Source organism: Sus scrofa, chromosome 1 (genome assembly GCF_000003025.6).
Source record: "Sus scrofa isolate TJ Tabasco breed Duroc chromosome 1, Sscrofa11.1, whole genome shotgun sequence".
Lineage (NCBI taxonomy): Eukaryota > Metazoa > Chordata > Mammalia > Artiodactyla > Suidae > Sus > Sus scrofa.
This window is the reverse complement of record NC_010443.5, coordinates 166919497-166942505: the sequence shown is the minus strand read 5'-3', so window position 1 is coordinate 166942505 and position 23009 is coordinate 166919497. Positions and strand designations below refer to the sequence as shown.

At 48.0% G+C, this 23009-nt stretch overlaps 1 long non-coding RNA gene across 3 annotated transcripts in view; it reads right to left on the bottom strand.

Annotated features, from left to right (window-relative positions):
- The window catches only part of LOC102161781, a 45264-nt gene extending 41653 nt beyond the window's left edge, over positions 1-3611 (bottom strand). For all 3 annotated transcript variants that reach the window (XR_002346378.1, XR_002346379.1, XR_002346374.1), the window contains exon 1: positions 82-3611. This is a non-coding gene — a long non-coding RNA (uncharacterized LOC102161781). The remainder of the gene's footprint in view (positions 1-81) is intronic.

Genomic DNA, 23009 nt, shown 5'->3' with positions numbered 1-23009 from the left:
AACCCAGACCAAATCAAAAACTAAAGCAAAGCTCCCGGGGAAATAAGAGGGGAGTCAGGGATGAGGGAACATATGACTCACCATCTGAGCTCCCCTGAGCAGAAGCAGAGCTAAGGCAGCACTCGCCTGGGATGGCTGGGTCCCTGGGCAGACATGGACTGGATTTGGTCCCCTGCAGGGGGTACCTGCACCTCAGGACAGTCAAATGGAGCAGAGCTGCCCCTGTGCAAACTCAAATGTGGAGCTTTTCAATTACGACCTCCCGCCCAGAGCTTCGGTAGAGATGCTAAATGAAAATGGCCATCAGCAAATGGATAATGAATGACTCGTTGCAGGTGTAATTGGTGAGACACACAGAGAAGGAGAGGCGGTTCAGGTAGGGGAGTTTCTTTTTCCATTTTCTTTTCTTTTTTTTTCCTGCTTGAGATGAGCGTGGTGCTCAGCACCTCAGGACTCACCACCTGTCAAGTCCTTCCTCAGGCCGCATCAGGAACCACAGAGGCTCAGAGATTCACTGAGGGGAGGAGGGAGGAGGGGAGTAGGGAATAACATCTGGAATGTCCTCCTGAGTCCACCCCATGGGGCATCAGGGACACAGGGACAAGATCTTGGCAACCACGATTTCAAAGGGGCCTCGCAGAGCAGAGGGAACAGAGACTTGGAAGTCAGGCCAGGGTTCAAATCCCAGTTCCACCATCTATGTGTCCAGTCCTATGATCTTGGACAAAGCACTTGAACTCCCCAAGCTTCTGTTCCATCCTCTGTAGCAAAGAAAACATGGTCTTTCTCCGAGGAAAGGAGGGAGGATTTGGATAAAATGAAAGGAGATGGCCTACAGGGCAGGAAGGGAGCACAAGGTCTGGCATATGGGAGATGCCCGGGAAAGGAAGTTCCCTCTCTCCACCCCATCCCTTCGCAGGATAGCAGAATGCCCCGCGCCAATCCACCAGACAGCCTCCTTTCTCACAAAATTAATTATCCAGGAATTCGCCTGATCCGAGACACTGTGCAGGTGTGTCTTTAGCAAAAAGGAAGCAGCCTGCTACAGGTGGTGGTGGTTGGTGGGTTCTAAATATTGATTCTCCTATAGGTGAAGCTGAACTTCTAATTTGTCTTAAAGTCTATCTATCCAACTGCAGGGAGGGCCCGAACCTGGAGCAGACTGGGAGTGGGCAAGAACCTCTCCTTTCCCATCATGATTTTATCAACTTTAATCACCTCTCTGTCCAGACTTCCAGCCTCCAAGTTTTCAGCTTCAAGTGATTCATCTCAGAGGCCACCCGCATGGGCCCCTCATCTGTCGTTTAATTGGAGGGGGGGTGCTGGAGGCCTCAGAGCCTTAATTGCATGTGTTAATGGGTAGGTGCGATTATACCCACCACACTCTGCACACCGCCAGGCAGGCAGATGATTAAGGGGATCTTGAAAACTCCAGCTCCCTACAGCCCTCTTCACTAATTGAGCAGTGGAGGAAGTGCTTTTGAGCTCCCCCACTCCTTTCCTTAAATTAACTCCTGGCTCCAAAGTCCTCCTCAGAGATGCATGCTGGCCACATGGCTCAGAACGCTCAGTTCCAACCCCATCCGTCACCTGTCACTTAGGCACGGGGTGCAGCCGGATTGTCCGTGGAACCATCTATCACCTACAGACTAGGGGTGACCTGGGGTGGGGGTACCTTCATGGGCTCCAGAAGGTGACATCGATCCTGACTATAGTACCTGATTTTTAACCAAGTGGTGGCCTGAAGGTGTCCCCCTCATCCTCTGGCTTTGGCCACCTGTGTTCAGCCCCAGTCTGGACCACTGCATCGCCTCCTGGAGCATCCCCTGCTTCCCGATTTAGTGTGTTCTTCACCTGCAGCCAGAGTAATCAGCTCGAATCATAGATGGGGCCAAGCACTGATTACCCAGAATGCAATCTAAACTCCATGTCCTGTCTTCTGTGTGCCTGGCACATACCCCATCATCAAACTGGACCCCCCGAGCCCTTGCTTACTAAGGTCCAGTCATGCTGCTCTTCTCATGCCAGTTCCCCAAACGTACCAAACTCTTGCCTACTCAGGACCTTTGCACACACTCTTTCTTCTGCTTGGAAGAATCTGCCTTCATGCTTTTCACGGTCAGCCCCCTTTCACCTTCAGGCCTTTGTTTAAACCGTGCTTGAGAGGGGCTTTCTGTCCTTCTGTGACTGCCATATCTTCAGTAATTTCCAACCTTCTTTTTTTAAGCACTTGTTTCTGTCAAAGCATAGAGCAGGATTTTTCATTTTTTTAGTTTTGTCCTTTGGTTATATATTTGTGTGGCTATTACTGTCTTACTAGATGAAAGCTCTGTGGGGTCAGAAATCCTGCTGTCAGTTCACCACTGCACCCCAAGAGCAATTAGAGTGCTTGGTACTTCTGCACTCATTCGGCATTTTTGAGCACCTACCATGTGCCAGGCACTCAGGATGCTGCAGTGAACAAACAGGAGCAATTTGCTGCCCTCCTGGGTCTTACATTCTAGAGGGAACAGGAGAGGCAGGTGGTAAACAACAAACATAAAAACATCATAAGGAAATCATGTAGAATATTAGAAGGTTATTAGGGCTCTTTCTACCAACCAGGACTAAAGTGTGTGTGTGTGTGTGTGTGTGTGTGTGTGTGTGTGTAAATTCAGTTAACAGGGTGGATAACACCTTGTGCCCCATCATGACAGTCAGGTGAATTTGGGTTTTGACCTCCCTGGCTTTTATTCCCCCTTCTTCTGGAAACAGCATCCCAAGTTTTTTGGGGGGACTCTCCCTACCCACTCCCCCTGCACTCACCACAGGCATATAAGCCTCATAGGCCTGTCAATCACAGCCTCTGCCCCTCCCAGCCAACAGGTGGCGCTAGACCCAGGCCCTTTAGAACCTAAGTCTTAAATGGAGAGACAAAAAAAGATTTAAAAACAGAAGTCTTTTCATTCTTTTTTTTCTACACCTGCAGCATGTGGAAATTCTCAGGCTAGGGATCAAACCCGCATCACAGCAGTGACATCGCTGGATCCCTATGCCACTGAGCCACCAAGAAACTCCCAAAGTTTATTTATTCTGATGAAATGATTGCTTGTTCATTCCGGTCCCTTGAAGTTGCCCTGCTTATTGCTCTTTCCTATGGCGTGTCTCACTTTTCTTTTCTTTCTGGTGCCGCACCACAGTCCCTTAGTACATTTTTTCCTGTTTACAAGTTTCTGCAGCTGCAATCTTGACTGGTGCTGACCCATGCTGAATGATATATGATACATTCTGCAGACCAGTTCTCTTGTTTTGGTTGGTGGGGTGAACTTGGACCTCAACTTCCTTGTCACTAAAATGAGGACAATAATAGCATGTTCCTCTTGGGGTTATTGAGAGGCTTAAAAGACTCAAAGTGTCTGCATGTGGAAATGCTATCACTTTCCTGGCCCCTCCTCTTCCTAACCTCTCACACAAGTCCAGGAGGAGCTGTGGTGAAGTAGGGAGAGCAGGTCCCCACAGAGGTTGCTATGGGAACCCAGCCACATGTGCAGCATCCTGGGGGAGGGGTGCCTGCAGCTGCCGTGGGGCTGGCTGCAATGACTCTGCCTTTTGGAGCAGAAAGGCCCAGCTGTTCCTGTCCCCCGTGTCCCGACTCAGCTCAATTCACAGAACTGCCAACAGAACAGCTGTGCAGCTTGGGGAGATGGAAGGAGGAACATACTTCTGTATAGCTCTCGGCTTCCGGGCTCAGGGGAAGCCAGCAGGGAGGAAGAGCATCCCTCAGCTCAGAATCCTCAGACTGGAAATAAGCCTTCAGAAGCCACATAGTTGATCAATCCAAGAGCAAATTTGCAGTGTCTCTTCTGGGAGCCCAGCACTGACCTGGGTAGGCAGTGAGGGGGACAGAATCAAAAAACACATGTGGGTGTGTCTCTAGTGCGGGTGTGTATCTACACATAAGTCATATGCGTGCCTGTGCATACATGTGCTTGAGGCTGCTGTCTGGATGCAAAGTGGGGGCCTTGTATCCCCCCGTGCGTGTGAACAGCTGTGTGCACTTGTGTCTGTGTCTGTGGCCTGTGTGTCCGCCTGCTGCTCCCCTTCTTGCTGTGAGGCCCCCGCCCCTTGTTGAGCTCGGGGGCTCAGTGTAGGATTCTGTGTGCCAGGCACCCCTAGGGACTTAAGCTGCTTTAGAGACTCCCACTGCTAACACGAGCTGCATCTTCCATCCCTGTTTGATGCTGCAACATGAACCCTGAGGCAGTTCTTCAAAGGGAGCAACTGGGGACGGATGGAAAGAGAGGAAACATCAGGATTAAAACTGTGAACTCACCCCCACGTCGCTCTGGCTCTAGCCCTGGCCCGGCGACCTCCACCACAGACAGGCTTTGACTTGACAACTGCATTTTCCCCAGGCCAGGATCCCAGGGCTGAGGGGTTTCTGGGAAGGGCTTGGAGAAGGGGTGGGGACTCCACAGCGTGGGGAGTCCCTTTGTGGGTGTGAAGCCAGCAGCCAAGGGGGCTGTCCCCAGGGGCAAGGACGGAGGGCCCCCTCCCTCCCTTCCTGTCTCTCCTCTTCTTTCCTCCTCTCTTCCCTTCCCTTCTTCTTCCCCAACCACCATTTCCAGAGGCCTCCAAGGCTTCCCACTGACTCCTGTCTGTGTGCTAACTCTGATATTTAGTCATATGTGACTGTGGGCACGGTTGCCTCTGTTTTATAAGGCAGCTACTCTTACTCCCAAGGGTAGTTTTGATGAAGTAAATGCTGACATGCGAGTGCGTGGCAAGTGCCAAGCCCATCAGAGGAACTGGCAATGCAGCCATCAAAACTATTGTCATTGCTGAACAGCCAGCCATGGGTAAGTCACCTCTGTAGCTCACAGGGCTTCCACCACCTCCAAAGTTGATGACAGGCAGGGTGCAAGGTGTTTGGAGGGGGCTCAGAAGGGCAAGGGCCGACTCTTCCTAGGAAAAGGGTGGGATCCCAGAGAGCTTCTTGGAAGAGGTGACTCCTGAGTCTTAAAGGGCAAGCAGATTTCTCCAAGTCCAGCTTGAGGGCATCCAGGCCAAGGAGAGGATGGTTCTGAGGTGCGAGGGGGGAACCACAGAGCCTCTGTGGTGCGTCCAGGCCTCCTGTTGTGTGGGAAGCCTACCCCGGCACAGTGCCAGGCGGGTCCTGTAAGTGAGCAACACCCCCAGGATTCAACCAGACTAGGCTTGCTGGAACTGAAGAGCCTCGGGAAATTTTCTAGGCCCAAAGATCTTTCTTTTATACCTAGGTGGCGGGCTGCCTGTGGAGGCTGCTCAGATGCCCCTTCCATGAGGACCAGGCTTGTGGCAGGAACAGCGATCAGCCCCAGGACAGCCTCAACTGCAGAGGGAAGTCGTGCCCAAGATCCCTCCCTGCCCCTGAGGCCCACATCTGGCACCTGACTGAGGCCGGAGTATAAGGGTCTGGCCTCCACAGCCCAGGTCAGCACGATACTGAGGGGCTGATCTAGCTCTAGCTGAGGGGTTGGCCAAAGCCTTCTGGGCTCAACCTCGCCCGACCTCTCCCTCTGCCCCACCCCTCTCCTCCCCCTCCTTCCCACTGCTGTGGATCCCAGGGGCCTCCCCAGGGGACGCTCTGCTCACCATCCCCACTCGACTCCATCTCAGAGCCCACTGCTCACTCCTTTGGGTAGAACATTGTCTTTCCATACTTCCCCTCCCCCCACCTCTTTTTCAAATACCACCCCCCCTTTTTTGTAGAAAGGTGCAAACCTTGATGAATCATGTCCAACTCAAATCTTTGCAAAGTGAACATAGCTTAAAATGTCACCCCAGATCAGGAAACAAATTTGACCAGCACCCCAGACTCCCTTTGCATCCTGCTCCTTCTCCAACGGTGCTACTGTCCTGACTTCTAACACCACAGGCTTAAGGCCTGCTTGTTGTGAACATTAAGAGAATCACACAGTGTGTACTCTAATGTGTCTGGCTTCTTTCACTCAGTTTGTTGCTGTGAGAGTCATGTTTGTTGTTATGCAGGTAAGAGGCGTTCATGCATTCTCACTGCTGCACACATGTCCGTTGTCTCAATCATTATATTTCATTTAGCCATTCACTACTGAGGATAGTTTGGGTAGTTTCAAGTTTGTGATTACTACAAACAGCTCTACAGTAAACATTGTTGCATATCCTTTTTTGCTTTCCAAAAAAATTTGTGTTAGATACATAGCTGGACTCAGGATTTCTGAGGTAGCTATGATGATGTCCATCTTTAGTGACACTCCTGAACTGTTTTCCAAAGAGGCTGTACCAATTTACCCTTTCACCAGCAGCATATGAGAGTTCTAGTTGCTCCACAGCCTTGCCAACACTTAACATTGTCAGTCTTTGTAATTTTAGCCATTCGGGTGTAGTTCTAATGGGAATCCCCCGATGGCTAATTAGGTTCAGTGTCTTTTCAATCTTATTAACCATTTGGACATCCTCCTTTGTGAAGTAGCTACTTTAAGCTTTTTGTCTATATATTTACCAGGGTTTTTGCCTTATTAAATTGTAGGTGCTCTTTATATATTCTTTGGGTTTTTTTTTTTTTTTTGTCTTTTTTTTGGGATGCACTCGTGGCATGTGGAGGTTCCCAGGCTAGGAATCTAATTGGTGCTGTAGCCGCCAACCTACACCACAGCCACAGCAATGCCAGATCTTTAACCCACTGAGTAAAGCCAGGGATCGAACCTACATCCTCATGGATGCTAGTCAGGTTCATTAACCACTGAGCCACAATGGGAACTCCTATATATTCTTTATACAAGTCTCTTGTCAGATCTCTATGCTCCTTTTTTGAGCTTTAAATATCCCAAAGGAGGGGTGGAGAGGTGGGGCGGGGTAAGGTGGGGAGAGGGAGGGGGGAGGCCCAGCACTAATACCTGTGTGGTACCAAATGGCTTTCTCCTCTCTGGGCCTGGGAAGCCCTTCAAGAAAGAGGCCTCCTCAGTGAGGCTGCACTTCCCTTCATCTTCTCTCAGCTGGGAGAAACTGAAATACAAAAGAGGGACACAGAGAGAAGCCGGAAGTGAAGATCTGGAGTTTTCACAGCAGGGGAGAGGATTCCTGGCGAAGAGTTTGACCCCTGCCCCATAGATGTTCCCTAGTAAGTGGTGAGCATCTATGGTATGCCTCTTAGTGAGGAGGCAGAAGGCAGCAGGTGCTCCCAGGCTCAGGATGCCTGGCAGTGGACTGGACTCTCTCCCCTTCTAGACAATGCACTGAGCCCAGGAGACACTGGAGTAATAATAGAGGAGAAGGAAAAACCAGGGGCCAGAATGTCTTGAGGGGAGATGTGATCCCTTCAGGGGATGGGCCTCCGTCTTTTTTCATCCCCAGATCCCTGACCCTTAGCATGGTAAGTGTCCCATAATTGCCCAGTGGAAAGTAAGAGACAGGTAAAACTTTCTGAAAGTAAGCTCTGTGAGGGGAGGGGCTGTAGGCGCTCATTAGAATGAGTTGAAGGAGTGAAGTTCAAAATGCCTTGTAAGTAACAAGAACTCCATTTCTTGGCCATCTAGCCAGAGTCGGGCACATTCACATACCAGTGGCTCATTTAATACAGTATCTCCCTGTTTTGCAGATGAGGAAACGTAACCTGCCCGAGGTCACTAAGCTGGAATTCACACCGGCTCTGCTCGGCTCCCCTGTGTGCTTTCTCCTTCAGCCACACAGCTTCTCATTAAAGAAGCCGCAGAAGGCAGCCGACCAAGGTCTTCCACAGGCAAGAAACCCAAGCTCTCCCTTCCAGGTGAGGGAGCTCAGAGGCCTAATTTGGGGTGGAGGTGGGGCTCTGAGTAAAGGAAGGGGATAAGGGGAAATCCCAAGCACTATGCCTCTTATCCTGCCCATAACCTCAGGCTCTACATCATCGCCTGTCTCCCTCCCTCCCTTCCACACTTACTGAGCACCTACTGTGTGCTACATCCTGTGCTAGGACCAAAGTAAACACAATACATGCAAAAACCCTTGCTGTACAACACTGCAAACCAACTATACTTCCATAAATTAAAATCTTAAAAATATTCTGCCTTCACACAGTTTAGGCTCAAATGGTGAACATAGGAGATGGTCATTAATCAAGTGAATACGTGAGTGCAGAGAGCAGAGGGGATGGTGGAGGATGCGCTGTGTTTGCTCTTCCTGCTGCAGACATTGCCCCCAGCTCGGAGGAAGCCGGGCATTGGTGAGCTCTGTTCCCAGAGGCCTCTGTGTTGCTGGGTGAGCCTGAGCTGCAGGCTGCTGTTGCCAAGCACCCAGAAGACACCCTCCTTTTCCTGGCTTTTGTTTTGTGAAAACACATCTTCAGAGGAATTATACTGCATTGTCTGAGAGAGGCAGGGCTTGGAGGGGACGAGATAGAAGCAGCTGGAGGAGAAAATGGGGGAGCTTCTCCAACAAGAAAAGTGGCATTTTTGGGAGGTGGGGACCTGCTCTGGGGGAGAGCTTGGAGGGGAGTGGCCACTGAAGTCCCTACTTGTCCCACAGGCTCCCAACCTTCACAAAGATGTGAATAGTTCCCTACACACACACACACACACACACACACACACACACACACACACTTGGCGGGGACATCCTAGAGCTTTCAGTCTTGAGGGTCTAGGAAATCTAGACACAGCCATCACCTGTGGCTTCCAGGGTAGAACATAAGGCCAGGGGACCGAGCCTGACCAATGTGAATTCTCTAGGTTCCCTGGGACCCTTGCTTGAGGGCAGAGGATCCCCAGTGTCCTCAGAGATGGAGATTCCCACACTCACATCCACCCCCAGTTCCTCACCTGCTTCTCCCCACTTCATGTTCAAACCCTTTCCAGGCCTCTGAACCATCCTATGTTGTCTAACCTTTGTAGATCCTCCGCCCATACCCTAACTCCCAGGATTGACCCCAATTCAGAAACTGTGTCTGCCTTTCCAGCATCTTCCCCGCTGTCTGAGTTGTGGAGCCTGGGGTGACATGGTGGGAGCAGTGGGATATGACAAGGATACTACTCATTGGGAAGCTGTGAGCATTAAATGAGACAGCCCATGTGCAGCATGTCATGCACTGCCTGGCCCATGGAAGGTGCCCAACAAACACAAGCTGTTGTTATTAACGATCTCTCCAGGCAGAGAGAGGACACAGGTGCAGAAGCGTGGAAGAGCACGGTGTGTCCAATTTGGTGACAATCAGTGGGTGCAGTGCCGGGCTTCTGTGAAGGTAGCTGAAGCAGGAAAGGCACCCACAGTCTAGAACATGTACTGAATCACATGTGCCAGGCTAAGGGGTCTGCAATTTCTTTCAGCAGGCGGTGGGTGCTACTGGTGTTTTTTAGGCCAGGACGTGCATTTTTGAGAGCCTGCTCAGCCCTACTGTGGAGGGTGGATCTGAGTGGGGAAAGACTCAAGGATGGGTCAGTTGACGAGGATGACACTTCAGGATCTGGGCAGGCAACGTAAGCAAAGGGGGAGTCCAACCTATTTTCCAACAACACCTCTTTTTTTGGTGAGTAAGCAACTTTAGAATCCTGTTAATTGTACTGTTAGAGAAGTGATAGGGCAGGAGAGAAGGGGAAACCTGCAAAGAGATTGCAAATAGAAAATCCACTCTGTGGCTCTGTAGGTGATAGTGATTCAGGGACACAAATGCGTCAAAGTTTCTGAAATCCTGACACCTCCCCTCCCATCCCATGTTCCACTCACTGACCCGAAGAGTTCTATTCCTCAGCTTGTGCATTAATTAGGACTCTGTTGCAAGCAGCAAAACCAGCAAATAAAAACTCTGCTCTGAATGACTTCAAGAATAAAGGGAAGTCATTGATTTGTATAACTAAAAAGCCTAGAAGTAGATCTTGCTTCAGGTGACGCTTGATCTAGTGACCCAAACAATGTCATCTAGGACCTGGTCTCTCTCTGCCCTGCCATTTACAACTTAAGTCTCCAAACTCAGGCCTCTCTTAGAGGACTTCTAGCAGCTCCAGGCTTTCCCCTCACAATTCTAAATGGCTGTGTTGAGGCCTAACTTCATATCCTTACCCTACTCTTTCCAAGCCAAGAGGGAGTCTCTCTTCTCATAGAATAATTTCTCTTTTCCCCAAAGCCTCTCTTTCCTCTATGCCTTCCTGCTTCTTGTTGGTGCTGAAGGCCAATACAGCTGTCCTTACACCAATCAAGGAGGAGATGGGGGCTGGATACAGAGCTGTCTGAGGACCAACACTCCCCCCACCCCCACTGCCTTGTTCAAAGCACATGAAAGACAAAGGAGCAAGGATGGCTTTTCAAAGGAAACCACCTTCAAGTAGTGAAGTGTGGACACGGGACCCCATGACATCATCTCCATGAGTCCTCCTGATTTTCCATGCCCTTCCTCTCAGATTTGGAGGCTTCCATCCTTTAAGTGTTACCTTAGGTCTGCTTTCTCTCAAACTGTCTCTTCCACCTCCCTTGGCCACTTTTTAGGGCCACACTTGTGGCCTATGGAGGTTCCCAGGCTAGGGGTCAAATCGGAGCTGTAGCTGCCAGCCTATGCCACAGCCACAGCAACGCCAGATCCGAGCTGCATCTCTGACCTACACTACAGCTCATGGCACTACTGGGTCCTTAACCTACAGAGCAAGGCCAGGGATTGAACCCATGTCCTCATGGATACTAGCCATGTTCGTTACCGTTGAGCTGTGATGGGAACTCCCTGTTGATGACTTTTGAATCCCAACAGCCAGTCCAGATGTCATTCCTGTGCCATGAAATCATAGATTCAGCTGCCCCTGGGCCTGTCTGGAACCCCACGTGTCTAAAACCCAAATCATTCTCACTCCCTCCTACCCCACAGCCCCCAATCTACTTCCCTGTTAGTGTTTTCACCATCACCACTGGCTGGACCCCTGGTCATCTCTGACTGCTTCCCTCCCTCATACCCCCAAATCTAATCAAGTCCCAGGCCATAAATCTCTCTGGACTCCATCTCCTTCTTTCTAGCCCCACTGCCCTGCTCATGTGGGGTGCTCAGGAAGCAATAGCGACCACTGGTCTCTGTGCTGGCTGAGGCCCATCTCTCATGCTGCAGGACCTCCTCACAGCCCCCTCCACCCACTAGGGGCTTTGTCCCCATGGCAGGGTCTATGCCATGGTCACTGCTGCACTGACCAGAGCCCAGGACAGTGCCTGGTACTTAAAGACTTCCACCAAAATATGTGGCTAGAACAAAGAAACAGATGAATGAGAGAAAAAGAGTATGGAAATTCTTCTTGGGAAAAAGACTCCACTTCCTTGAAGGCCTGGGAAATAGGAGGTGCTTTGACCAACCACCTGTGTGGTCTGTGGCATCTGACCCTCCCCACCCCATGCTCATCACAAGGAGGGCTGCCCCCTATGGCCAGGGGGCTGCAGAGAGGCTTCTAGTGGGAAGTGGCCACCAGAGCAGAGGATTCCTAAAGGCCCTTCAAATCTCCGGGTTCTGAGATTCTCAGCGTTTCCCCTCAGCTCAGTACTGCTGGCCCCAGTTATCACCTGGAGCACCTAAAAGCTGAATTGCTCCATTTCTTGTTCAAATTCACCAGAAAGCTAGCACATCACAGCAGGGACTCTGGGAACAATGTGTGCTTGTCGTTTCTGCCCCATCCTGGTTACGGGTGGTGCGCAGGCGGGCTAATGATCCCTCGAATTTCAGCACTGCAGTGACACTAAAGCGGGCGTCAGGGAGAAGGCAAAGTGTGCCTGTTTGGCTGGAAAGAACTCACAGGCTTTATTAACCTTCTGTGACTTGGCAGAGACAGCAAGCTGGTGGCAAACACACAAATGCGGAAATAGGTATGTGGCTTCGCGACTTGGTTTTCTCTATGAGGTTGCTGCACTTTTAGAGACAATGACTGGCTCGAACGTCTCTCTTGTTAATCAAGGTCCCTTTCAGCCCTCAGCAGACTGGGAAATAAAGGTGAGGAAGGAAAAGAAAATTCGGATTTGTTGGGTTCCTGCGTGGGCCTGTCACTGCACTGGGCACTCCCATGCCTTATCTTATTTAAGCCTCATGGGAACCCTGAAAACAAACATCCTCACCCTCCTGTTTGTACAGATGAAGAGACAGAGGCCCAGAGAAGTCCCCTGACTTGCCCAGAGGCCGAATGACTCAGGGGTGGCAACAGTGGGACCCGAATGCCCATCTGTTCCCCCCATAGCCTCAGAGGCACCGGGTTGACACAATCATGTTTGGATATGAGAGCCTTGGAAACCTGTGTCCTGGGGATTTATCACATCTCTTTTAGCTCTGTCCCCCAAGGAGAAGCCTGAGTAGCAAACCTTCCAGAACAGCTTAATATTGCCTGTTTGCACGAATATAATATATCCATATAATGACAGTCTCTGCCAGATTTCTTCCTATGTGAGGCATCTTTTACCGTGCTGGTTTAACTTTTTTTTTTTTTTTTTTAATGCAAAGAGGTACCAAGCAGCAAACCAAAAATGAGATATAATTTCCTTGGTCAAATCAGCCTTTGTTGACATTAAAAAATTATGAATTATACTGATTTAATTATTTTATAATATATACATATACCAAATCATGTTACACACCTAAACGAATTCAATGTTGGGTTTTTAAAAAATTTTTAAACAAATACAATGTTGTATGTTCATTACATCTCAAGAAAACTGGAAAATAATTTAAATTTAGAAAGTTCAAACAGCAGGAAATTTTAAAAGTTAAATGCCATTCCCTTCTCTTCCTCTCCCCAAAACAATCTTTCTAACATTTTCTCATGATTGCTTACAGTTTAGAAAAAAAAAAAAAAGTGTAATCCTATATGTTTGACTTAATTTTGTTTTTTACACAAATAGGGTCATATGATATCCCTGCAGCTTATTCTTTTTTTTTTTTTTTTTTTTTTTTTTTTTTTTTTTTTGTCTTGTGGCACATGGAGGTTCTCAGGCTAGAGGTCTGATCGGAGCTACAGCTGCCAGCCTATGCTGCAGCCACAGCAACACAGGATCCAAGCCACGTCTGCAGCCTACACCATAGCTCACAGCAACACTAGATCCTTAACCCACTGAGCCAGGCCAGGGATCGAACCTACAATCTCATGGTTCCTAGTCAGATTCGTTTCCACTGTGCCACGAGGGGAACTCCCCCTGCAGCTTATTCTTTTTCACCCAATAACACATCTGAGAGAATCTTTGCATTTCAGCCCAAAGCCATGCACCTTTCTTTTCTTAAAACATTTAATGTTCATACATTCTTTGCTCATTTAGAAATCTGGTTTAGGGTCTTTTTCTTGTCAAATTCTTTGTAAATTAAATAAATCAGCTCTTGGTCAACTTGATGTGTTACAAATATGTTTCCCTTGTTTTTCCACTGTTTAATTTCAGATAAATGTTGGCATTTCTTGTTTCTAGAGCTCGTTCCAATGACTGCCTCACAGGGATGGCAGGGAGCGGGAGGGCTATGTTGGCTTTTTATTGCTGCTGTAACAAATTTCTACAAATTTAGTGGCTTAAAACAAGTCAAACGTATTGTCTTACTGGATGTCTAAAGCGGGTCTGTGGGGCCAAAATCTCCCGCCCCAGGCTCTGGGGGAGAATCCACTCCCTGTCTTTGTCGGCTTCCAGAGATCACCTTGGCTCATTCCCCTTCCTCCACCTTCAAGCCCAGCAGCCAAGCATCTTCTCTCCTCCCTGGCCTCCACTTCCATCCTTATATTTCTCTCTGTCTGTGGCTCCTGATCCCCTCGTACAAGGATCCTTGTCATTACATTGGGCCCATCTAGATAATCCAGGATAATCTCCCCATCGCTAAAGCTGTAATCACATCACAAAGCCCCTTTTGCCATGCAAGGTGACATAGCCACAAATTCCAGGGATTAGGACAGGGACACTTCGGGGAGGGGCATCATTCAGGGAAGAAAGGGAGAAGCGCGTGGGAGGAACAGGTGGTTGTATTTCTCCAAAGCATAGCCATCCCTCCATCCCTGGAACTCTCCATACATAGTGATACCTAAGCCTCATCACAGAGCTCTTCTTGCAAGCCCACCTACAAGGCGACATCTGTGCTCCTCCCGGCCTGTCACATCACCATGTGTGTTCTTATTTGCCTCCCCACCCTAGGGCTCAGGGACAGCTTTTGGAAATCAAGCTCCCACTGGGTCTTCCCTCCTCCCCAGGTAGTAGGCTCCCAGAAGCAGGGAAGTGGGGTGGGGGAATGGGAGAGGGGGCGGGGAAGGGAGGCAAATCTTAGGTTTTCGTTGCTGTTGCAGCCTGGCACAGCACCTCATGTGATTGGTGAGAAAAAGAAGGGAGGGATAAAGGAAGCATCGAGGGAGGCAGCTGCCTCTCCCAGGCCCAGCAGCTCTCCTTGCTGAGTCCTGGTGATGCTGCTCTCTCTCTCCCCAACCTGGGCACCCCCACCCCTGGGCCCAGCTTGACTTCACTTGCCCATTGGGTGCCTGGGTCATCTAAGAGGGCACTGCCCACAGGCAGGTCCTAGAGCCACCAGGGAGCAAAGACTTTGCAGGAAGATCAGGCCCTATTTTCTGTTTAGCAGCCCTTCTGAAAGCACAGGAGCGATCTGGACATTTACCATGAAGTAGAACCTCTTTAGGGGGTTCTGCTGGGAGCGGAAGGATGAGGAGGGCAGGGGGCAGTTTCTGAAGTGGGGAAGAAGTTCCAGTGTTGTGTCTTGTCCAGGTACTTGACCTGAGAGGCAGGGGAGTGGACTGGATGACCTCTCAAGTTTCCTTCCAGCCAACCATCATATCCCCACCCCTGCAAAGCTGCCTCAGGCCTCTTACTCTGAAACCTCCAGCCCTGAAACTTCCCTGGGCAGATGGCCATGGAATTTTTTCCCTTCTGACTGTAAAAATAGTACATATCTCTTATTTCCAAAAAGATGACAAACTCAGAAAAGCAATAAAAAGCAGGAAAATATGATACCCATAATCCAGACATTCAGAGGGAACCATGGTTAACATTTCAGCCTATTTCTTTTGTTTTTAAACAGTATCATTTAATACTTTCACCTACGGCGAGGTAATTGATGCTGAACTATAGCTAGATTACAGCAGATTAGATAAACATACACAATTCTACCTTCTAGAAAACAACTGTGGCACTGGCAAATCCAACAGAAAAGTGAGTAAGCAAATCTGAGATCACCTGAAAATTGTTAGTTCCTTGCATAGATTCAGGACAACCTATATTTCTAAAATAATTGCTAGTAGAACAAATATCTGCACTAAAATGCAACTAGGAAACAATATATTAGCTTGAAAAGTTTATCTAATGGTCACAACTGATCAATAACTCAGAAATATCAAAAGTACAGAAAGGCTTGATCGTAAACCATGCCTTATCAATACATTAAACAGAAATTGAGGATAACATCTATTTCCTAAAATGATTCCTTTATTAATTGGTATTAAGTAATTTGGCTCTAAAAGAGCCAAAGAAACAAAGTTTCATTGTGGAAAGGATTTTGAACTTCTCTTTTAAGAAAGCAAGAAAAAGCATACATGACCAAGGCCGCTTAATAGCTCCTCCACAATTACCACATGACACATTTTGCACAGTGAGAGAAAAAAAAATGGTCAAATGAGCTCAGCCTTCTGGAAGTCAACCCCAAAGCTGAATGAAACCAGCATTTTTGCACTTTACGGTAGGGCATGGAATTCCCTTTATAATGAAAACAAAATCATGTAATTTTCCCCAAAGGTTTACAGCCTATTTCATTTTTGTCTTCTTTCCCCACACGTATGTTTGTGAAAAGCTTCTTTCTGGCATCTTCCAGAGAGAGTGTCAGGCGATCAACTTACTCCCTGCGTGGCCCCCGTCAGGGGGAATGTGCATGGCCCACTCTGCTTCATGCTCCCCTTCCCCCTGGGCAGAGGAGCTTCTCCCAACCTTTTTCCACGGTGCCCCTGCACCTTAAGGAAGCTTTCTGTCCAACAGCGAATGAGAACAGAACTGGAGAAACATTTGGCAGGGATGGGAAGGAAGGTGGAGGAGGTTATTCCACGAACCTCCATCAGGACTCCTTGGATTTTTTGCCCCCTCGTTTCTTGACTCTTCACCTCCTTCTGTTCAGAAACTCAGCTGAGGAGTTCCCGTTGTGGCGCAGTGGTTAACGAATCCGACTAGGAACCATGAGGTCTCTGGTTTGGTCCCTGCCCTTGCTAAGTGGGTTAACGATCCGGCGTTGCCGTGAGCTGTGGTGTAGGTTGCAGACGCGGCTCGGATCCCCCTTTGCTGTGGCTCTGGCGTAGGCCGGTGGCTACAGCTCTGATTCGACCCCTAGCCTGGGAACCTCCATATGCCGAGGGAGCAGCCCAAAGAAATAGCAAAAAGACAAAAAAAAAAAAAAAAAAAAAAAAAAAAAAGAAAAAGAAACCCAGCTGACCTCTCTTCCTAAAACAAACGAGGAATTCTTGAACCTACACCTGTAAGTTCCCACAGTCCCGGCCTCTGGCTTTTATTGACCATGTATTTTCCCCACTGCGGCCAGCTGCTCCCGCTCCAGAAGAGAGGCACACTTTCCTGGGAGGTAGGGTTCAGGGGAGTGGGGTGGGCACTGGGCTCTGGGGTGCCAGTGTGGGAGGCGGGGAATGAGGGCTCTGCCACTTAAACGGTAGCTGCTTCCCCAATGGTGCATCTGAAATAAAACCTACTTTGCTGCCCCGAGACTAATTTCTTCCAGGAGAAAATCCACAACCACACAAATAATATTTGACCCACATAGGAAATTAATATTCTTCCTGTTACTATACTCATAACTCTATTTCCTGTGAGCACACGCCCTGACCTTATTAGCCCAAGAGAACATTTACCTCTTCTCTGTCAAGGTTAGATGACAAGATATCCTTCATTAACTTGACAAAAAAGCATATGGCTTTAATTGCTTGGAAGGGAAATAGAGGTGGGTGTCAGGTGGCGGGGAGGGCAGGCTGAGAAGTCTCTTTTCACTCTATCACACGTATTTTTAACATACTTGAAATTATACCATGTCGTAGCCTACTTTTTTTCACAACTCGGTAAGCATTCTCCCAAGTTTAACCCCCACCTCTCCCAACACCACCAAACAGCTCATCTTATGTAAGATCCCTTGTATAACCTTCCATTGTAGAGCAGGGTGCAGCCTGGGATTTTTACAGGCAGAAAGTCAACATTCCAGGATTATTCTTGCTAAAGTAAATCCTTATGAACCCTAATAACTGGCTTAGGAACAGCTGGAAACTTTCCAATGAAATTGCTAATAGGAAACAGCTTTTTTAGGTTGGGAACGAGGCTCTAAGTTATCAAAGCTGTATGCAGAAGGCATCAGCACCAGCCAGCCTGCTTGTAACCATGTGAGCTGGGTTAAGCCCCCGTTGTAGGAGCCAAGGTACAAGTGTAAAAAAAACCCAAACCGCATTCAAAGGGCGCATTACCTGGGTGATGGTGTCTGCAGCCATCAATCTACCCCCAGGGAGTAGAAGTGAAGACATTTCATCTTGGACAAAGGCAGGCAGCTGTATAATTGGACAGGAGTGGCCAGGCCTGGGGCCAACAAATTCCTAACTCTGAACTCTGACCATCTCTGAGATTATGCAGCTCTCAGTTCTCAACCCTGACTATACATTAAAGCGAAAAAAAGAAACAAAGGAAATCCCCAGGACTTAGCACATTCTGATTAAAGGAAAAAATCCAATGTTTTATTCTCTAGAGAATCCTAGATAAAGACAATGCTCTCTGTTTTTTTCTAGTTTCAATACCCTAGAAAGTACTTCTGGGGGCAGGAGGCAAGGGTGGGCTATAGGATCTCTAATAGGCCCCCACCTCACCACACCCCCACCCCAAGCCCATAAGCTAGGAATCTATGCTCCTTAGTCAGGCTTTGACAGCAAACACTGGGGTAGCAATAATTTTACAGAGCATTTTATGCCCAGTTGTTGCTGTTACTCTTGCAAACTCTATTTTTAAGTCTCATCATCAGGGAGACTTGGTTAATAGGACAAAAATTGGGGGATGGCAAGGAACCCTGTTTCTGATTGCCTCTGGTCTTCTTGGAGTTTCTGGCAGAGAAGTCTCTGCAGGGGACCTTCTGGGGAAGAGGGGGAAAGCTCACTGTCCCATTAGGACTCTCCCGTGCCCTTCCCATGGGGCCCAGCCCAAACAGAAGTGACTTGGAACTTGACAGGAAGCAGGAGAAGCAGCCTGGCTCCACGTCACATCATGAGCAGCTTCCAGTACCCCACCCTGAAATAGTCCACCTCCTCCTGATCCGTACCCCCAACCCCACTCAAACACCTATCAGCCAGTAAACGCTACCAACATTACCTCCTAAGTCTGCCTTGGATCCACTTCTCTTCCTCCTTGATACCAACTTTCCAGTGCAGGAGCAATCACCTTGCTGGTCTACCATCCTCCAATCTTTCTGCCTCAGTCTGTTCTCCATGCCACAGCCAATGTGATCTTTCTAAGCTGAGAACTTCTGACTTGAAGACGGTGTAAACTCAGCCATCATCCCCTTTTTATTTAACTGGAAATAATCCAAAACCAAAAAGGAATTAAAAAAAAAAAAACCTCCAATTTTAGTGAAAGTAGGAGACACTTAAAACTGGTGGAAGAGCTGCCCCCAAACAGTGGAGCTTCAGCAAAGGCACTTTTAAGAGGAAGAGGAGTGAGGACAATTTGCTTCAGAGTCTCAGGAACAGGTGCATAACACTCATCAGAAGGTGGAAGACACACCTGGAGGTGCAAGACAGAAAGCTCTCATTTGCAGCAGCAGGAAGCAGGGGCACATGCTGGTGGGATGAGTTCTGCTGGACCAGGACTAAATGAGGCATCACCCAGACAAGCCATATTTGTAGGAAGTGGTCTGTCTCTGAGGCAACAGGGGAGGAGAGACTTTGCACTGGGAAAAGCTTTTCCACTGGCTGGAGACATTTCAAGACAAAGTGCATTTCTATTAACCCTAGAAACTTTTAGACCACCTGAGAGGCAAGCTTGTCATTCTTATACAGGACGTCCAAGGGAAGGAAAAAAGAAAATCACCTGCTTCAATGATGAATAATCTATACCAAGATTTGACAAGAAAAAAACGAGGAAAGAAAAGATAAACAGCAGATAAAGACACATAAAAGAAAATGTTGCTTCAGGGAGTCCCATGGTGGCTCAGCAGGTTATGAAACCAACTAGTATCCATGAGGATGTGGGTTCAAGCTCTGGCCTCACTCAGTGGGTTAAGGATCTGGTATTGCTGTGGCTGTGGTGTAGGCTGGCAGCTGCAGCTCCGATTTGACCCCTAGCCTGGGAACTTCACGTGCCGTGGGTGTGGCCCTAAAAAGCAAAAAAATAAAAGAAAAAAAAGTTGCCACAGAACAGATGGAAATTCTAACCAGAAAATTAAGAAAACATAGTGATAAGACCTCAAGCAAGAGGTCATGAAACAATAGGAGGAAATGAATCCTGAGCTGGCAGAGCTCAGTGAAGAAGGAGAAGAAAAAAAAAAAAGAGAGCCATTTAACCTTCGCTCTTTTTTTGGGTGTGTGCCTTTTTCTTTTTTTTTTTTTTTAAATAGGGCCGAACCTGCAGCATATGGAAGTTCCAGGGCTAGGGGTTGAATCAGAGCTGCAGCCACTGGCCCACACCACAGCAACTCATGGCAACACCAGATCCTTAACCTGCTGAGCAAGGCTAGGGATCAAATCCAAATCCTCATGGATACTAGTCAGGTTCTTAATCTGATGAGCCACAACGGGAATGCTCATTTAACCTCCATTCTTAAAATGAAGTCTAAAATCCCAGAGTCAAAGGGAGCATAAATACTTGAAAAACTCAGTAAAAGAAAGGAAGAGAGATAAAGGAAGTCAGAAAATTAAATGGAAATAAGGAAAGAATTAGAGAGAGAATGATAGATACAAAAGGCAAAGATCTGTTTGTATGTGCATTAAATATCTCTGAAAGGACACACAAGAAATTGATAATATAGTTTGCTTCTAGGGAGGGAAATTAGGTCTTTGGGGCTAGTGGGTGGGAGGATGAGAGGGGACAGGGGTAGAAGGGAGAATTCTCAGTCTCCTAACATTTCGACTTGTGTGAACATACTAGCTCTTCCAAAAAAAAAATTCTAATTAAGCAATCCCCACAACCCCAGCACGCACACCATTCACAAATCTGATTGTGTTACTCTCCTCACTTAAAACCCTGCAATCATTCTCATGGCTGTTAGGGTAAAGGGTGAACATCTCAAAACGGCTTATTAGGCAACCATAGAGTCTGCTGCCCAACAGGGCATTTTTGAGGTTGAAGGAGGTGGGACAGATGTAACTAGAGACTAAAGTCACCAAACGGGTCGTGATGTGGTGCTTGCTGCCCTCTCCAGCCACCTCCCACCTTCCAGCCCCTGGGCTCTCAACCGAGCCTTACTCCAGACCTCCCAGCACCGCCTCTGCCTCTGCCTCTGCAGTATCCTCCCTCTTCCAACGGCCACACTATCTCAGGGATGGTTGGAGCAATTAGGAAATTGCTGCCCCCAGGCTCTCAGCCCTTGCCCAGGAATCAGGAATTAGGTTCTAGCACACAGTTGCCTGTGTGTGTCCAAGGTAAAATGTCTTCAGGTCTCTACCCAGGGACAGATTGATGGCAACTCAGGGACTGTGTCTTTTGCATCTGGTTTTATTCTTTGCCTTGGCTCTTCCTTGGCCTCGCTTCCTACACAGAGCCAAGTCTGCGAGGGGTCCCCCCCTGTACCCTTTCAGCCGTGCCTGGCCTCAATATCTTCTCCGCACAGCTGTGACAGCCCAGAGCAACGCTTCCAATCTCCTAGCACAAGCCATGCTCTATTAGCAAGTTCTCGGGAAATTGCGTAATTCCTGATGCATAATTTCCTCAAGTAACTTCATTTTGAAATTCCATTAAGCCTACCAGGTGCTTTCCCAGGGACCCAATATGCAAACACCTTAACAGCTCCCCCATAAAAAAGGAAAGAAAGAAAATGTTTTCCTCCTTCAGCTCAAAATTTCCAAAATCATGCCATCCATACACGTGGCCTGAGAGAAGAAATGAAGAGGAAGAAGAGAAGACTGCAGTCCCAGCATCCTTGGGCATGAAGAGCATGGCTCTCCTCTTTCCCTGTGACTGACCTCTGAAGCCCCTCCCGCTCCAAGAAGTTGAAGGGAAGACCCCCAACTGGGCGGCAGGGGGTGGGGGGAATCGTGTAACTCCCTTGAGTTTCCCTGTCTCTCCACCAGTCAGCGTTGTCCTGAGGATCGGAGGCGCCATAACTGAAGCCACAAGTCCCACACTTTGCACGTAGTAGGCAGCTGTGAAGGTCATTACCTCCCCTCTGCCTTCTGGTGTTTCTTGTCTGTAGAACTTGATTGTGTCGGGCTTTTTTATGGCATTGCTCAATGAGCCAGAAACGGCAGCCTTGCTGGTTAGGATGCTGGTTTGCAGCGAGTGGCATGCTAGTGTTGACATTTGCAGAAAGCTTTCTTGTTCAACTTTAAACACTTTGCAGATCTAATCCTGCCGGCACTGCCTGCTAGTGATATTTCTATGGCTGTGACGGACATGCTGAGTTCAATCAGATACCCAGGGAGAGAGCAGGATAATTGGTTTCCTTTAGGGTTCTGGCAAAGTTAGGTGGACACCAAGTCCATTTTAGCATGGAGGAAACGGACATGTATTGAGCATTATCTTCTGGCACCTGGGAGGAGTTCAATAAACATTGACAAACTAAATAATGTGAAGGAATAAATGAACGAATGGTACAGACCGGAAAGAACTATGCATTTTCACTTTGTACTATTGCTTTGCAATGTATAAATGGTTAATTTCCAATCTTGACATATTCATTTGGGCACAATGGTGTGTTGGGTCCTGTGCTAGGTTCTGGGGACATAACTATAAGCCAAACCCTATTGGATCAGGACCTCACCCTATGACCTCACTTAACCTTTTTGTTTTTTGTATTTAGTCTTTTTAGGACCGCACCCATGGCATATGGAGGTTCCTAGGCTAGGGGTCTAATCGGAGCTACAGCTGCTGGCCTACGCCACAGCAACGTCAGATCCTTAACCCACTGAGCGAGGCCAGGGACTGAACTCTTAACCTTATGGTTCCTAGTTGGATTCATTTCTGCTATGCCATAATGGGAACTCCCTGACTTCCAGATGCCTTAATTATTTCCTGATGCCAAATATGGCCACACTGGGGTTTCAACATGTGAATTTGTGGGGACAGCTGAGGGTGGACATAAACTTTCCATCCACAGCGTTGCTGTGCCATGTGACAGTCCTGTGATGGAGAAAGCCCTGGAAGCACACAACTCAGTCTAGATGGGAAGCTGAAAGGGGTCATAGAGAGAGGGTTCCATGACATTGTTTCCAAATAAAGTGCCTGTATGTAGTCCTGACCCAGTGGATTGTAAAATACCTCTTTCATCCCCCTTTCCTTCCATCTCCTCTCTCTGCCTGTCTCTTTCCCTTTCTCTTTTGATGACTTTCCTTGTTTTATCACACAGGGAATACACAAATGCATTTTCGTTCTAAGAGCTTGAAACAATACACGCATGAGATTATAAAGCAAGATGTCAAGATCCTATTGCATCCCTCACCCCCAAGTCCACATTCATCATCACAGATAGAATCACTGCCAGCCGTCTGAAAAGCACCATTTCACTCGTGCTCCTTGGGGAAGTTCCCTGCATTTACACATATGAGAATTTCCACTTTGGAGTACACACAAATATGGCTTTGTTACATTACACATATATGTACATGTATATAACTTCTTTGTATTTCTGTATAATTGGGGCCATACCAGTTGCATTTGCTCTGAAAATTGCAATTTTCACATAACATTTTTGGGGAAGCTGGCAATGAGAACCTACAGATCTTTGACACATAGCCCTATCTCATTCCAACAGCTGCCAGTTCCAAAGTGAGGTTTTCCATGGTTTATTTAACCTCTTATTATTGACATTTCTGGTAGTTGTAACATTTTTTGCTATTATAAGCAAGGAAGCAAAGACTATTGTATTAGGTATTTATTGCTGC